Source organism: Cervus canadensis, chromosome 33 (genome assembly GCF_019320065.1).
Source record: "Cervus canadensis isolate Bull #8, Minnesota chromosome 33, ASM1932006v1, whole genome shotgun sequence".
NCBI classification, from domain to species: Eukaryota; Metazoa; Chordata; class Mammalia; order Artiodactyla; family Cervidae; genus Cervus; species Cervus canadensis.
The window spans coordinates 36,119,565-36,137,032 of record NC_057418.1 but is presented as its reverse complement, the minus strand read 5'-3'; the positions used below and the strand labels follow the sequence as shown (position 1 = coordinate 36,137,032).

The following is a 17,468-nucleotide window of genomic DNA, read 5'->3' as shown; positions in this document are numbered from 1 at the left end:
CATTCATACCCATATAGTAATACCTTGCAATGGATGTGAGAGTTGGACTATAAAGAAAGCAGAGAGCTGAAGAATTGATGCTTTTGAACTGTGGTGTTGGAGAAGACTCTTGAGAGTCCCTTGGACTGCAAGGCGATCCAACCAATCCATCCTAAAGGAAATCAGTCCTGGGTGTTCATTGGAAGGACTGATGCTGAAGCTGAAACTCCAATACTTTGGCCATCTCATGCGAAGAGTTGACTCATTGGAAAAGACCCTGATGCTGGGAGCGATTGGGGGCAGGAGGAGAAGGGAACAACAGAGGATGAGATGGTTGGATGGCATCACTGACTCGATGGACATGGGTCTGGGTAAACTCTGGGAGTTGGTGATGGATAGGGAGGCCTAGCGTGCTGCGGTTCATGGGGTTGCAAAGAGTCGGACACGACTGAGTGACTGAACTGACTGAGCTGAATACCTTGCAAGGCCACGTTTGGAAATTTCCCAAAGTACAACAGGCAAACTCTGCACAGACATGTTCCCTGGGGCAGAAACGCTCCTCTGTGGGGAACAATTCCACAGATGAAAGTTTGTGAATATAATGGAACGTTGCATAGAAATATCAAATGATCTTGAGTTTGTAATGTTGGAAAGCACTTTTAATGTGCTGTTCTTTAAAAGTGACTGCAGGACGGAGTGTCTGCTGTGAGCCTTCCTCCCCCTTCCCCTCTTGCCCGCTCCACATCACCCAGAGCCCCTCCTGGCTGTTCACACATGTGCACGCACAGCACACGGGCCTCAGGCCTCCACCTGTGGGCTCTGCGGGGACCCCACCCCAGACCGCGCCTGGCCCTCCCTCCCGTCTCCAAGTCTTTGCACAGCCTCCCTTCCCGTGGTACCTTCCAGGCTGTTCCATCTGGGATTTCAGCCCCCGCCAGGCTCCCCACCCGCCCCTGCCCCCCACCCTCGACACGGCACTGATGCAGGGGGCTTAGTTACGTGTCTCCTGTCGCCCTCCTCCAGCTAAACCGTGACCCCGACCCGGAGCGGTGTCCCCATTGATCAGGTGAGTGCACTCAGGCCGCACGGAGAGGCTCCTGGGCACAGAAACGAGCCTGTAAGCGAATCTGCAGTGACAGAGGGCCTGGGATCATCCTGCTATTGATCCTCTCTTATTTGGGCTTTGTCGGCTGCCAGTAAGATTGGAAAAGCTATCTTGGCTCCTGCTAGACGCAGCTTTGCACATCTATCTATATCCATGCCTGAGGACCCAATAGATACGAGAGAAACTGGGAGGAGGGACGGGGGCTGACCCAAAGGGCCCATAGCGCCGACTGCTTCCTTGAGGGCGGTCTCTGAAACACTGGGAGGCCCTGCTTCTCTGAGTGAGCTCGGTGGGAGGGGTCTCGCTGCAGAAAGACAGCCCCTCCTCACGCCCCCAAACCCCCTCCTCACGCCCCTCCCCACACCCCCACGCCCACCCACACCTTCCCCATGCCCACCCATGCCCCCACGCCCACCCACACCTTCTCCACGCCCCTCCCCATGCCCCCACGCCCCTCCGCACGTGCCCCGCACCTTCCCCAGGCCCCTCTCGCCCCCCCTGTAAATGGGCCTGGTCTCCAGCAGGTGTGGGGCCCCTTACCTATGAGAGTGGTCCCCGCTGTCACACTTCCGGCCCCCCCAGGGTCTCATGACTCTGTTCATAGGAAGGGAGATGGCAGATAGAAGGTCAGGGAGCCGTGCTGTGGGCATGGCATTGGTCTCTGTGGACACGTGCCCTGCGGACTCACGCCAACCTCTCAGCCCCGCTGCCGCCCTTGCAGGGAGAAGGCCTGGCTGATAGCTGGACACCAAGTCCTCCCCACCCCCTCCTCACTCCCCACCCCAGCTGGACACCACGTCCTCCCCACCCCCTCCTCACCCCCCACACCCCCAGTGCATCTACCGGACAACCACTGACACAGGATCTGGAGATCCTGAAGTTGGCCTTCCTCTTCTTGCTTTTCAAAAAGTCACTTAGAAACTATTTCTTAAGAGACAGTAAAGACTTACATTGATGAGTGATCAGCGTGTGACAATGCAGAGAAAATTCCATCCGCTCCAATCAGAAAACATCTATTTTTACTGAGGAAGGAAAAAAGTCTAGCTGAGCTTTCTCAGCTGACAGAAGTGCCATCGAAAAAGGCTGCAGTAATCAGCTGCATAGAAGAAAAACCTATTCAAAACACGAGACAAAGGGCTGGTTTTAAAGAAAATCAAGCCAGATAACAAAAAAAAAGCTGGACGAAATAAATCAGAAGGCTATTTGGCTTGCTTTTAATAGCCCAGACTTCAGTATTTTTATATGACAGGAAGCCAAGATATGAAAACACGTAATGAAGTCTCTGGCAGAAAGTGTGAATGTTCTTGTGCCACTGTTCAGCCTCCAGGTGGGTCCAGCAGGTCCCCAAAGAGGTGGGACATGGATTTGAATAAGCACTTCGGATTTCAGCTGCATTGCGGATGTGGCATGCTGGGGATCAAATAGTATAGCTGGAAAGAACAGCACAAAGTAATTTTCTTTCATTGTCAAAGGTACTCAGATTTGACCAGCTCCACACCCGATTATGTTGTTCAATAGCCCAGAAGTCTGACAGCTGTAGGGTAACGTCCAAGGCAAAACTGACTCCCCCGCCCCCACTACGCGTCACAGGGAAAACCTAACTCGGGCTGGAAAACCAGTCTGTAAACCGTTGTGCAGAAACAATCACATTTCTCTTCTGCAAATCGAGTGCATTCTGAGGTCAAATCCCAATCACCCCAGAGCCCTGGGGCAACTCCCGAGGTCTCCCCCAGTTACGTGATGACTGAAGAGCACTGGGGTCCACTCTGGTCGCCCACTGCTCCGTGTCCCTCTGGGTCCAGCTGCCTCCCTGGGCATCTGTGCTCATCCTTGGGGAGCCTGGGAGCCTGGGGGCGGGGGATTAGGTTGGGAGCAGAGGGCGGGGCACGCTAGGGGCAAACGGCCTCTTAAAGCCGTGGGTCCTTGACCCAAGCCTCTGCTTAGGCTGAGGGTCTCCCTCACCGGCTGAGTGTCCCAGCCCATCTCAGGAGCTCCGTCTACCATCACAGGAGAGGTCAGCGCCTCCTGGGGACTTGGGGTGGGGGAGAACAAGAAGCAACTTTTCTTCAGACTTTTTTTTGTCCTTATAAGAAATACATGCTACTTCATTCCCTACCTGAGTCTGCGAATTCAAGGTTAGGTCGAACTACTCTCAAGAAATGCCTCGTAATACTAAAGGGACACTTGCATTAAAAAAATCCTACGATCATTCCTTTACCAGTGCTTTCACTAATGCATTAAATATTCATGTTAAAGAATTTGCATTTAAAACTGGGGGAAAGACCTCTTCTACCCTATAAAACTTTGGCAAAATCAATAGCCAGTGCTTGCAACCTGGGAGACAGATCTTGTTGGGCCCTGTTGATGGTTTTTATGTCCTACTCCCACCACGCCCAACCTCCAAGGCCTCAGATATCTCTTTGGGCAGCAGAGACTTGTGCAAAGATGAAATGTGGACCCAGGGCTGTGCTTGTCTGCTGAGACCTCAGAGGCTAGGCGAGGGTCCTGCCCTCGGGAGGGGCCGCAGAGGAGTCACAGTCCACAGGGTTTTGCTTTGGAGGATCGAAGAGCCAGTCAAAAGGAGTAGAGAGTGCTGGGCAATTCTGGAGCTTCATTTTTCCCAGGAAATCCATGGGTTACATGTGCACATACTGACACACAAATAATTCTGTTGATACCTGGAAAAAGTCCCCTTAGCAACTAATCAATTATCATTTGTGAAGCAAGAACGTGCGTTCGGTGCTGCATTGGGTGCTTTGGTGAACGCAGATTAACTTGACCTCTAGGGTTTTCTAACGCTTCGCTTTATGTTAATAAACAGAAACGCTGTTCCTGAAGGAGGAACAGAGCCTTCCCCTGCAGGTGAGACTGAAGCTTCTGTGTCCACACCCGGGACACCTCCAGTCTTGACCGGGGAAGACTGTCCCTGGCCCGTCGTCTCATGGACTGCAGGCCCTCCCAGCCTGCAAGTGCACCCCTCTGGTTTGGGGGAGCTTTAAGGCATCCTTTGAGACGGGTCAGGGCACGGCTGAGTGTGGCATCGGGCATGCTGGTGGTGAGAGTCCTGTGGCCTTGGCCCTTATTATCCAAGGATATCTTTCCATGCCTTTACTTTGCAGGATTCTTTTCAGATCTCAACACTGATGCAGAAGTGTCCTTTCATTTTCGAGGCAGAAGATGCCCTTCGGTTCTACTGGTCCAGTCATCCCTTAAGCTAAACACTTCAAGGAAAATCTTTGTTCTTGTAAGACCTGTGTCAAGGTTAGCTCGTTCATTGCGTTCTTAGATTTTCCTAGAGAGATAAACATGTGTTAATCTTTTTTAAAAAATTGGATGTAGAAATGAAAGTCAAGAGCAGAGACAAACAAATCCATGGGAGCAGAGGAGCCAGAGTTGGGGCTTGTGGCCCCCGGAATTTGTGCTCTTGGAATCAGAGAAGTGCGTCTCACGCTGGAAACACTCCTGCCCTTGGCCTCTGTCTCAAGGAGTCTATTTCAGTTGTGGTTTCAAATGCCCCTCCTGACTACCACTTTCTCCAATAAAAGAGAATTCCGTACCAGTATAGTGATTATTCTGTGACTGTATTATCACGCACTTCAAATACTTTCACCAGGACTAGATACTTGATTCCAAAAATTATTATTATTCCAAATAATCCAAAGATTATTTGGAAGATCCCTATGTTTTTACTGGTTATTTATACTGTAAGAAAGTAACTATCACAGGTTTTAATAACTTACCAAATACCATTTGTACATATGCTTAATTTTCTAACGTCAGTAAAAATTATGACTGGTTCCAATTCTTTCTGGGGGAGGAAATGGCAACCCACTCCAGTATTCTTGCCTGGAGAATCCCATGGACCGAGGAGTTAGTGACTAAGCCACCGCCACTTCCTTCCAAAATCTAGTAAAGAGTGTGGGGCAGCACGGTCTTCTGAGTTTTACTATTTATGGTTTTTAGTCATTTTTACTGTTTCTTGCCTTCTTCCATTCTTACCCGAGTAACTGATAGTCATTTCTTTCTCAGTAAAGTGACTCAGCTATTATTAAACTTGTGTGCCGTGTGTGTGCTCAGTCGCTCGGTTGTTCCCAGGGGATGAGGGGAGGGAAGGGGTAAACTGGGAGACTTGGATCGACATACACACGCTTCTATATATGAAGTAGCTAACTAATGAGGACCTGTTATATAGCCCAGGGGACTTAGCACTCTGCAATAGCCTACACGGGAGAAGAATCTAAAAAAAGAGTGAGTGTATAAATGTGTGTGTGTGTGTGTGTGTGTGTGTAACTGATTCATTTTGTTGTATACCTGACACAAACACAACACTGGAAATCAATTATAGCCCGGTGGAAATTTTTAGAAAGCTTAAGTGAACAGTGGTAATAACAATGACAGCAGCAAACACCGGTGTGTCATCAGCTAGAGGGGGAAGGGCGAGGGGCTCTGAATCGGCCGCCTGGGCTGGGTCCTGACACTCCTCACTTCTCCTCAAGGCCGGACGCTGTGTCTACAGGTTCCACAGACTTCACACTGTCTTTTATTTTTTTTGTTTTCTTCACACTGTCTTTTAAAAAGGCATGCCACATGTTCAGCTTATAGATACCAACATTGTTATTTTTGTTTTCAGAAGGAACTTGAGTTGGTCCAACAGGGAGTGCTTTAAAACAAAAAACAAAAAACTAGAAATATATTTATTTGCCTTTACCTTTCCTTCTTGAAGGCCACGGTCACTCCCGTGAATCCCAGCAGAAATGCCCAGTACCGGCGATGCCAGCATCTTCCACATCAGACCTGGCTGAGGGGCCATGGCTCAGGGCCCATCTTCCACGTGATGTTTCGTTCCTGTGGCGTTAGTGGATGTGCTCTGTGGTTAGCCTTATGAAAGTTGGAATGAATTTTGGAAGCCCAATTAAATACAGCCCTGAAAATTACTTAATTGACAATTGCTGCACAGTATGCTGAATTAGAAAAGAGGGAAAGGCCAGCAAATTCGTAAGACTCCCAACCGGGAAGGCTGGTAACCACCAGGTAGTATTTTTACAAGACTGCTAATTTCTGCAAAGCATTCTATATGGGCGAAGGGGACAAATGGAATGAAAGGTCCACGTAGATTTTCATCATTTTTACCGTCCTCTGTGTTTGGCGTGTGCATGTTCTTTCTTACAAATGACGTTCACACAGCTGGAGTCAGCAGGTGTCTGTCCAGGGCTGTGTTTCTGTCCAGAAGGCCCGAGGCCTCAGTGGGGTAAGCAGAGCTCCCGCCGTCGGGATCCCATGTGCTTTCCCCAGCAGAGATGGAATGTGAGTTGGGAAGCCTGCAAGCAAGCCTCCTTCTTTAGCATGTTCTCCTAGCATATAATTTACTTTCTATAACACAGAGACGCTGTTTATTTTGTACTCAGCGAGTTTCTTCTTCCTCGTGAATAACCTCTGGTGGAAAGAAGCCGCCATTCTGGTGCCGTGTCACGGCTCCGCGGTGCTGGAGGTAGGGCCTGGCCGGTTTGGTTCCGAAGACCTTTCGGGTCTTTCTGGACCGAACTGCAGGATGCTAGTACGTAAAGGGGGTTCTGGAAGCCTCTCTGGAGGTCTGAAGCTAACAGTCTCCATCTGAAATGTTGTCCCCTGTGCCCCGGCCCCTCCCTGAAGGAGGAAGGTGTGAACCAGGGTCTCCGGGCACCAGTCTCCCTGGACCTCTGGGAGGATCCAGGATCTTCGGATTCATTGATAGAGTCTCCCCTGGGGGTGTGCTAGCTTCACTCCACATAAACGACCCCAGCTGGGGGCCTTAGACAGTGGCAGTTTCTCATCTGGCCCTTCTGGAGGCTGGGGTCTGAGGTCCAGGTGTTGGCATGGCCCTGGGGAGGGTCTGTCCCAGGCCGTTCTCCAGCTCTGCCGGCTCCCCGGCTGTGGCCGCAGGACCAAGCCTCCACGGGCCTTCTCCCCATGCCCATCTGTGTCCACATCTACCCCCCTTTACAATTTTTTTTTTAAACATTAATTTTTATTTATTTATTTGGCTGTACTGGGTCTTAGTTGTGGCAGGTGGGATCTAGTTCTCTGACCAGGGATTGAACTTGGGCCCCCTGCATTGGAAGCACAGAGTCCTAGCCCCGGGACCACCAGGGAAGTCCCCCACATCTCTGACGTTTGTAAGGACGTTGGATTAGGGCCACCCTACTCCCCCCACGAACTCATCTTCACTAATTACAACTACACTACACATCTACACTACATAACTACACTATACAACCACACATCTACGCGAATTCACAACTACAAAGGCCCTCTTTCTACCCAAGGTCACACTTGCACGTCAATGTGTAAATTGTGGGGTGGAGGGGGCTGGGGAAAATACAGTTCAGCCTGTGACAACAGATACTGTGCCTGTTTGTTAAAATGAAAATTGATTTGGTTTAGGTGTGTTTGGGGAAATGTGTGAAACCTGGAGGGTGAAATCCCGAGGCTGGCGGTCACTTCCCTAGAAATGAGTCATTCTCTTCACTTTCCCAAATCCTCTGGTCATGGCAACCAGCCAGACAGCCCAGGGTAAACCGTCGGGTCACCTCTCCAGGGAGTCAAGCCCGTCTTGTCATCTCAAGCACCAGGTGACTCGGCATCAGTCGCGGGCCCTCCCCTCAAGTCAGGAGTCACCTTTACACCCACGTTAGCAGTCTCTCTCTGAGAAGAAACCCATTTTCAGATTTGCGGGGCAGGGAGGGGTTTGGCCGGGGGCTGGCTTCTGGGACTCTGACATCAGCCCGCACGTCTCCCTTCACAGCGACTGTGGCCAGGGTCTCTTGAGACGTTCCCGCTGCTTTCCGTCTGCAGGATTTGCTTCGTTACAGACCCATTTCTGCAAGTATGTGCCAACTGCTTTTTCTCCTTGGAAACTGACGCTTGTGTTCTTGTTGAAAAAGTCTTTACTTGTTGAAAAAGTCGTTTGAGTCTTCTGGGACTTAGGACAGGATTTCTTTTCCCTCTATGTGGGCCTTTATCCTTTTAGGTGTTTGGATGGTATCATTACTTCCTTTAGGCTTCCGCGGTGACTCGGCAGTGAAGAATCCACCTGCAAAACAGGAGCTTCAGGAGACTTGGGTTCAATCCCTGAGTAGGTCTGGCAGGGCAGCCCACTCCAGGATTCTTGCCTGGAGAATCCCATGGACAGAGGAGCCTGGTGGGCTGCAGTCCATGGGGCGGCAAAGAGGCAGACACGTTTGAAGCGACTTAGCATTACTTCTTTTGGAGAACTAGTCCGTCTCTCATTGTTCGCGTTTCCTAATTTGAGATTTACAAATGGGGTGATCTTTCAGTGGAAAAATACATCTGTTTGAAAGTTGTCTTTTAAACTTTATTCTACATTTTGGTTTCCTAAGGAGTCTGTTCTTTCCTTTCCATCCAGCACGCCAGGTACCATGTCTGGGCAGGCGATCTCCATGAAGGAGGTGGGGGAAGAATTCATTGTGGTTGCTTGCCTTTCAGGAACAATCTCTGGTGTTTCAGAGGCGGTGGTGCAGAGTGCGGCGGGCTTGGAGACGGGGCCCCAGGCTGCTGGGTGCAGAACCCAGTCCCGCCCCCTCGATCCATCACTTCACTCCTCCCCACGCCTCTGCTTTACCTGCGAAACCGCTGAATAGACTTCAGTCTCTTTATCAGTGTCACATTTGCATAGTTTAAAAGGAGACATCATCTAAACGATGAGCCATATTTTCAGCATTCACCCAGCAGACTCCTAAGCTGTGCCTTTACTACGAGCTCCTTTGTGTCTGCAGACAGCTGGTCTGATCATGTGGTTCCAGCCCCTCGCCTCCCGGGAGGCAGGTGGCTGGTCCCTCACCAGAGGTCCGACCCCTTATCCTTCTCTTCCTTGCTCCTCCCCCAAGTGAAAAGACCAGCGCTTCCCTTCCGTCTGCCCCATCTCAGAATCCTCATGGAAAGTTCCAGAAAGTGGAGGTTTTATGAACTCCCAGTAAGGGACCCCACTTCATTTTCTCCCCGCCGCCCTGGGTGCCAGAGCTTCTGGGCTCAGTCCTTCAGGTGGAAAAGTCCTGACATCTCTTCAGCACTACTTTTTATATCAATGATTTGCCTTTCTTTATTACACAAACCCATTTCAGTTCACCTGTTATTAATCTTGACCTTTAAAAAATCTCGACCTATTAAAAAGCAGAGACATCACTTTGCTGGCAAAGGTCTGTCTAGTCAAGGCTATGGTTTTTCCAGTGGTCATGTAGGGACGTGAGAGTTGGACCATAAAGAAAACTGAGCGCCACAGATGCTTTTGAACTGTGGTGTTGGAGAAGACTCTTGAGAGTCCCTTGGACTGCAAGGAGATCCAACCAGTCCATCCTAAAGGAGATCAGTCCTGAATATTCACTGGAAGGACTGATGTTGAAGTTGAAGCTCCAATACTTTGGCCACCTGATGTGAAGAACTGACTCACTGGAAAAGGCCCTGATGCTGGGAAAGATTGAAGGCAGGAGGAGAAGGGGACAACAGAGGATGAGATGGTTGGCTGGCATCACTGATTCAATGGATATGAATCCGAACAAACTCTTGGAGATAGTGGAGGACAGGGAGCCTGGCATGCTGCAGTCCAGGGGGTTTCAAAGAGTTGGACATGGTTTAGCGACTGAGCAACCTTTCAAGTTATGCCCCAAATTACCTTAATTTAGTGAACACAGTGAAGCCTTCACTCTGCTCTATCAACCAGTGAATGTCACCTTTGAAAACAAACAGTACTGGTATTATTTTTATTTTGAATGGAATTAATGTTTAAAATCCTTACTGGCCCCATTTTGAAGAAAGATAGAGGGACTTTTGTTAAATTCACACTAAGAATGGAAACTTTTCTGACTATATTTTCCCTCTGAAACATGCAGTATCTGGAATTTGAGCTAGTTTGTGGTTATATTTGGGGCTTCCCTGGTGGTTCAAATGGTTAACATTCTGCCTTCAGTGGAGCAGACGTGGGTTCAACCCCTGGGTCGGGAAGATCCCCTGGAGAAGGGAACGGCAACCCATTCCAGTATTCTTGCCTGGAGAATCCCATGGACGGAGGAGCCTGGTGGGCTACAGTCCAGGATTTGCAGAGTCAGACACAACTGACTGAGTGGTTATTGTTGGTTTTTTTGTTTTTCTAATGAATTGGATTTCTTTGTGATTTTTATAATGATGAAAAGGACAAAGATATTACTGGTAAGTTTTGGAAGCAGTAAGGCATTTCTTAGATGTTTTTTCCCAGAGATAAAGGAATTTGCTATAGAAATGAATACTTATTCCAGAAGCAACATTAAATTGTATTAGACTTTATCACCATTTCCCAAAGGAGGAAACCAAAAATCACATTAGCCTTAGAAATCTGGAGAGATGAATGTATCTCCACATGCACAGATCTTTTATTCTAAGACAGAGACAGTGTGAGGAAAAAAACAAAGACCCAAAAGAGAAAAAAAGAGAGACCCGAAGGAGGGAAATGTTCCCTAGAAAATCGCACTCCTGGCTTCCCTTCTGCAGGAAACTGGGATCACAGAGCCCCAGCTGAGTCAGCCGGACTTCACTTCCGGTTCTGCCACTGGGGGTCGTGTGACTCTGGGCTCGGTCCTTGTCTCTGAGCCTCAGGGTTTTCTCATCTGCCAGACGGGATGGTGAAATCCACATCACATGGGACATTAAAAAAGACGCTGTTCTTGGTGCACTGAGCATCCTCCCTGCAACTTAGCAAACGTCTGATGTGCGTGACCGCCCCTCTCCCCAGTCCTTGTTCTGAGTCCAGCAGGATCCGTGTTCTGAGACCCCCGCCTGGGAGTTGACCCGCCCAGCTCCTCTCATCCTGTCTCCCAAGACCAGCAGGGCTGCCAGCTCCCGAGGTGCGGAGGCCGCCCGCCTGCCCCGGGACGGCCTTGGCTGGAGCAGGACAAGCCGCAAGACGCGGGGCCCCGGCCCCCCAAGCCCGCACTCCTTTCCTTTTCCCTGGAGAGGGAGTGCTTCCCTGAGGCTTGGGGGTCGGGGTGGGGGGCACCCGGGCAGAACTACTGCCCCAGTTGGCCCTCCAGCGGCAGTTCTCTGATGCAGAGTCTCTGAAACGCTGGTGCAGGAGAAGCAGTTCGCGGGCACCTGGCCTCTGGCCTTGGACGCCCCTAGCGTCCCCGCTGGCCGCAGGTGGTCGTAGGGGGCTAGGCGCAGTCCTTGGCGAAGGGAGGGGTGTTGTGCACGCGTGTGCACGCGCGCGTGCGAGGGGAGGGAGAGGGCAGAACCTGCCGCACGGCCCCCTCCTCGCTGCCCCTCCTCCCCCAGCCCTCGGTTGCTATGCGGTTTCTATGGCAGCAGCATCCTCAGACCCAACTTTCACCCATCGTTTAGAGCCAATTAAGGTAAAATAGTGGGGGGAGGGGGAGTGGCTGCCCAGGGGAGGGGGAGAGGCAGGGAGTCCAATCTGAGGCCGAGCCGGCGCGCACTCCGGGAAAGTCGCAGCGCGCATCCCGAGGCTGCAGCCTGCCTCCTCCTCCTCCGGCTCGCAGCGCCGGCCAGCGCGAAGCGGCCGAGCCCCTGGCGCAGTCCGGGGGTGGCGTGGCGGCCGTCGGGGTCTAGGACACGCCGGCGGAGCAGCCACCGTGAAGATCCCCGACTCCCTCCCCAGCCCCCCGGACCCGAGGACCGGACCAGCGCCCGCGGTCGTCCCAGCAGGACTGCGTCCTCACCAGCTGCCTTCCTCCAGCGCCGCCGCCTCTGCCAGCTCTCCGACATCCTGTCTGGATCTCTGTACCGTTTGGTGCCTCGGGTCATTTGCTTCCTCACTGTCCATACTTGATCGGAGGGAAAGTTTTCAAACATGCCCATTGCACAGTTGCTGGAGCTATGGAAAAAGATAGAGGTGGAGCCCATGGAAATAGAGGTGAGTCCAGAGAAGGAAAGTGTGGTACTTTTTCTACAGTATCCTTAAAAACCTCACTCTGCGCCAGCGGGCAGCCTGTGTACTATAAAGAAACCATATTTATTGAGTGCCTATTATGTGGTAGATTCTGGGATGTTTAGTGAGTATAGGTGTGTGTGCTGTGTTCATATACACATATAAACTGTGCATATGTGTGTGCACACACACCCACACAAGGCGTTGTGTGTGGTGTAAATATATGAATGAAATTGAATGAAGAAAAAAATGGCTGCTCTTCAGCCAAACTTCAGGATGCATCTTAGAGTGTGTGCCTTAAAAGAGTCTCCATGCTTTCAAACTAAGCTACATCAGTTTATTTCCTTCAACAAGTGGCTTTAAATTATAAGCCCTCCAACTGCTACAGTGAAGGATGAAACCAGAAGGCGAAACAAGTGATGAGATCTGCTTTAAAAAACAAGGCATAGAGATGATGCAACCTTAACAGGGTGTGTGTTTGAATAAAGAGGAGAGATTGAGGATGAAAAGATAATGAAATGCACATGTCAGCGGCCCACCCGCAGGGCTGCCTGGCGCGTGGGAGGCAGGTATGATTCTGCTTAACTTGTTCTACCCTAGGGACGCGGAGCTCTCCTTTCATAGAATTTCGGTTGCTTAGTTTGAATTATAGACCATCAGTGTATATTTTTCCTGGAAGAGAAAGTTCCCCAAAGTTATTAAATCTATTGAATTATTTAATATACCTGTGCTGTGTTTATAGCAACTCAAATCACATTTATAAATGGCAAATTTTAGTAACTGACCAAACCTTTACAAAATCCAACCTTTAACTTTTGCCTTATCTCATACATCCTGCATCATATCAGTAAGATCAATTCTTCCTAGTTTACATGTTTTGTACACATATTATTTATATATATATATACCCACTATGTATTGAGACATTCATGTAAATTTTGAATAGAAGGAGAGATTCTGTTTCAGAAGAGAGTTAGTTAATATTTTATATTTAATACTTCTTTGGAAGCCGCACTAACTCTTCATGCCTGGGGTATGTATATTGGTCAGAGGAGCTTGTCGAGCCTGGCACAGATATGAAGGCCAGTTCTTCGATGGAGCACCTGAGTGGGAGGCGATGACCCCACGGGTCAGGGCTACTGATTATTCTGTCTGCACACGAGGCTGTTCTCGGCAGTGACAGCAACACCTTAGTAAGGACCTCTCACTCAGCAGGCTGCCAAATCAAGTTTATTTTTTCTTTTGAGAAAGGTTTGGGTTTTTAACAAGCTGAATTAATGACTTGAATTCATGATGGACCCGAAGGCCCATTCCTATCTCCAGGTGCTTTCTGAGCCTCTCCTGGTGATCTGAACTCTGCTGGTGGGGGGTGGGGGCAGCCAGCCGGCACCCCTCAACATCCGAGCCCCACGGAGGAAGCCTTTCTGTCGGCGGAGGGTTGGTCGGGGGGCTTAGAAAGGAGTGAGGAGTGGAGGAGGCTTGGAGCGCATCTTCTGGGACTCTGGACACTGTGTCGTGGCCAGTGACCCAAGCTCTGGAGAGCAGCTTATGCTTTAGACATTTCTAAGAGAGATTGAGGGCAGGAGGCGAAGGGGACGACAGAGGATGAGATGGTTGGATGGCATCACTGACTTGATGGACATGGGTTTGGGTGGACTCCGGGAGTTGGTGATGGACAGGGAGGCCTGGCGTGCTGAGGTTCATGGGGTCGCAAAGAGTCAGACATGACTGAGCAACTGAACTGAACTGAAAATTGAAAATACACCAGTAATAAATAGACTCGCATTATTAGAAATGTATATAACATGATCTTAGAAAAAGCTTGCAATCTGGAATAATCTGAAGCACAGTTGGCCGAGAGACTGCATGGCCTCGCCACCCCACAGAGAGGGCACCTTTGTAGACGTCTTTGAGGTTCATGTATATGCAACAACAAATAATGAAAACTGGATAAATTAAAAGGTCCTGAAGCAAAAGAAACTTTCTCTTTTCAGGCTTCCTGGGGGAATGTTTTGGGATAGTAAACCCTAAGGAAGTTAAGATAGAGCATTCAGTCTCTGTTTATTTGGAACCCAGAAATGAGAGCTCTTTCTATAGAAAGATTAAACCGGAAATATTAACCCTAAGATATTTCAAGGTGTCAGGAAAATGTGAGATCTATTTTGGAACCTAGAGGCTGATTTTGTTTCCAGTTTGGCACATGTTTAATGTGTGATACTAAACTCCATAAAATAATTCCCATATCAAGGAATTGGGTAATACCAGATGGAGTCCATTTGACCTCTGAACTTCAAGTTAAGTGTCACAAAATCCTTGCATAAAAGATGTGATTTTCTATGAGACAATTGCTATGTGATGCCAGGGCTCACGTTGTTTGCTTTTACACACATTTTACAGAACCAGTTGTTGGTTTTCCAGGGGTAGTGATCAATGCTCGTGGACTCTAGGTTTTTCCTGCCTTCATGAGTTGCTTCTCTTCTAATCTCTTTTCTCATCTGCAGTGAGAGGGAACTGAACTAAGTTGGATTTGAGGGCCACTGGACTAGAAAAATCTTTATAAAAATCCTTATGTAGAATCCCTATACGTCCTTATATAGACCCTGCTTCAGCACACAGACCAAGGGAAGTTCATTTGACTGTCTAGGGAAAGTGTCTGTGGTTTATGAACTGTTTTGAGGTATTTCGAAGGCGTATTTTATCCATGAATGAGGCTTGTTGACAAGGAAACATGTGCTAATTAAAAAACTGGGACCTCCATAAAACCCCAGAAGAAGCTGGCACCAAAGATAAGCACAAAGTATTGTGTGAACAGGAGGAGAAGGGGACGACAGAGGAGGAGATGGCTGGATGGCATCACCGACTCAATGGACATGAGTTTGGGTGGACTCTGGCAGTTGGTGATGGACAGGGAGGCCTGGCGTGCTGCGGTTCATGGGGTCACAAAGAGTCGGACAGGACTGAGCAATTGAACTGAGCTGATTGTGTGAACGTTGTGTCAGCAAGTTAGACACACATCTTCAGAGCAGGACTTTTCGGTCACTGCTGTCTGCAGGGGTACAGTGCCAGGGCATGCTCCGGGGGGGTGGGGGGATGTGGCCGGGGCGTGAGGACTTGGGAGGTGTGGTGGGGAAGGCAGGGCGGCACCAGCCCAGGAGGACCAGCTGACCCATCTTGTTTGTCCTTCAGAGGACTCAACGAGATTTTTCCTTCCGAGGTGTCATCACGCATTAGAGAAAGGAGAAAGCCCTGTTTTTAAGCAATGCAGATCAAACACGACTCCTGAAGTTCCAAGCCTAGCTTGAACAGTGACGATTATCTCATGGCTGCTGGGCTGAAAACGAAACTAGAAATGGTTGTGACAGCAGCCAACTCTGAGTGTCCGCCGCATGCCAGAGCCGGGGCGGAGTGCTGGGAGGTCTTAGTTCCCTGAATTCTGTGTCTCCAAGTGGTAGATATCCTTATGTCCCTGATTTTCTATGTGGGGAAATTGAGGTTTGGGTTAAGCAATTTGCCTGAAGTCATTAAGTGGGAAGCAAAGCTCAGACACAGACCTTTCTGTTCAAGGCTCACCCTGCAGAAACACAACACTTTATGATTTTATGATTCGGGACTTGACTCTCTCTGGTTTAATTCCCTGAGCTTTGGCTCAAGACTGTGGTTTTGTTCCACTCTAACAGGCTGGCTACAAAGCCTCCCTGTAACCTGTTTCTGTCCTCACAGCCCGAGACTTTCGGGGCCGTGTAAATGCACACCCCACCTCACCCTGCTGGTCAGGGAGTTACGTAAACCACCTGCTTCTCCTTTCAGTCGTGGTGTCAGACATGCACAGTTGGCTGATCTGGTAATTTGTCACTGTGGATATAAACACTCACTGCCTTATTTGCCTCCTGTTATATAAAGGGTCTGTCTCTGGCATGAAGCGTCCTAGAGTTTTCATTAAATTCAGGTGGAGAGGGGCCTTGATGCCACTTCTGTGTCCTACTGTCCAGTACTGAGTGTCTCGTTAGTCCTTTGCATTGATTGTCTGTATGATGCTATTTACAAGAACGTTGGCACGCTAACTGCACTTCATGTGTCTCTTTTGTTGTCAGACCACCGAGGAGGATCTGAACCTAGACTCAGAGCCCACCACAGAAGACACTGTGGAAGAAGTAACTATACGTGTTTTATTATTTGGGGAGGAGGGTGGGGTGGAGGGAGGAAATGAAAGATTGAAATTAGTGGTTATTTTAGTGAAATATGTGTGTATATACATACATGGGTACACACACACGTACCCATATGGGTTGTGTATATATTATAGTCAGTAATTTCCCCATAAAGGGGGTACTTAGAACACAGGAAGAGAAATTACCACCCAAGGTGAAATTCAGATTCTTCTTGTGTGGACTTTTTAAAGGGAAAATGACAAGTCATCATCAATTAAGAAACGCACAGAAAATTGAGAAGTGCGGGATCCCTCTCACCTCCTGGAGGTTGGGTCACGGAGCCGCTTTGAATGTTTGGGATGTGTTGTTGGAGTCACGGGAGGAGGTGGATCCCTCTGCGGCCGGGCGGGAGCAGGTGGGGGATGTCAGGGCCCAGCGCCGAGTGGGTCCTGGGGCAGAGTGATGGGGCGCTGGGCGGGGCCGGGGCGGAGCGATGGGGTGCTGGGCGGGGCAGAGTGATGGGGTGCTGGGTGGGGCAGAGCAATAGGGTGCTGGGCGGGGCTGGGGGTGGAGCGATGTGGTGCTGGGTGGGGCCAGGGGAGGAGTGATGGGGTGCTGGGGGGGCGGGGAGGAGCGATGGGGCGCTGGGGGTCAGGGAGGGGCAATGTGGTGCTGGGCGTGGCTGGGGGCGGAGCGATGTGGTGCTGGGCGGGGCTAGGGTAGGAGTGATGGGACACTGGGCGGAGCGATGGGGTGCTGGGCGGGGCTGGGGGCGGAGTGATGGGACACTGGGCGGGGCTGGGGGCGGAGCGATTGGGCGCCTGGGGGGCCTGGACCCTGACGTCCAGGGAATCTTTGGCGTATTTCCGGCAGGGAGATTGCTGAGGCCCTTCAGTCCTCAGCTTCAGGAGACAGGCTCCGGGGTGCTCACGGATGCCCCCGAAGTGCTTGGAAACTCACAGAACCGGTTCCATCAGTAACTGTAGTTACTTCCTAAGGTCTCCTGGTCTCAAGCTGTCTTATCCTCAGCGCTTTTGATGGAAACATAGGTGCTAAGTTGTTGCAGAAATGCAGGAAGGTCGACTGACCTCTTGAAGTCATTTCTGATAACAGAACATGAGATCGAGGAATGGCTACCTTTTCCTGGTGTCACCTTGTCCGAATGACACAAAGTCAGCCTGCCTTTGACTCTTAGTAAATGAAGAGTGGTTAGGAGTGTCTACAGGACACAAGGTTGATGTGTGGATGCATTTGTAAAGTTTGTGGGGAAACTGAAAGACACTGTGGGTCCGGTCTGTCAGTGGCTGCTTCTGAGAGATGATGCTGA

At 49.9% G+C, this 17,468-nt stretch overlaps 1 long non-coding RNA gene across 1 annotated transcript; it reads right to left on the bottom strand.

Moving 5' to 3' along the window:
- Positions 1-1,007: 1,007 nt before the first annotated feature.
- On the bottom strand, positions 1,008-2,070 carry LOC122434189. The gene is made up of 3 exons (XR_006267287.1): positions 2,035-2,070; positions 1,625-1,678; positions 1,008-1,076 (listed from the first exon to the last, which is right to left on the bottom strand). It is a non-coding gene; the product is annotated as an uncharacterized LOC122434189 (long non-coding RNA).
- Positions 2,071-17,468: the final 15,398 nt, after the last annotated feature.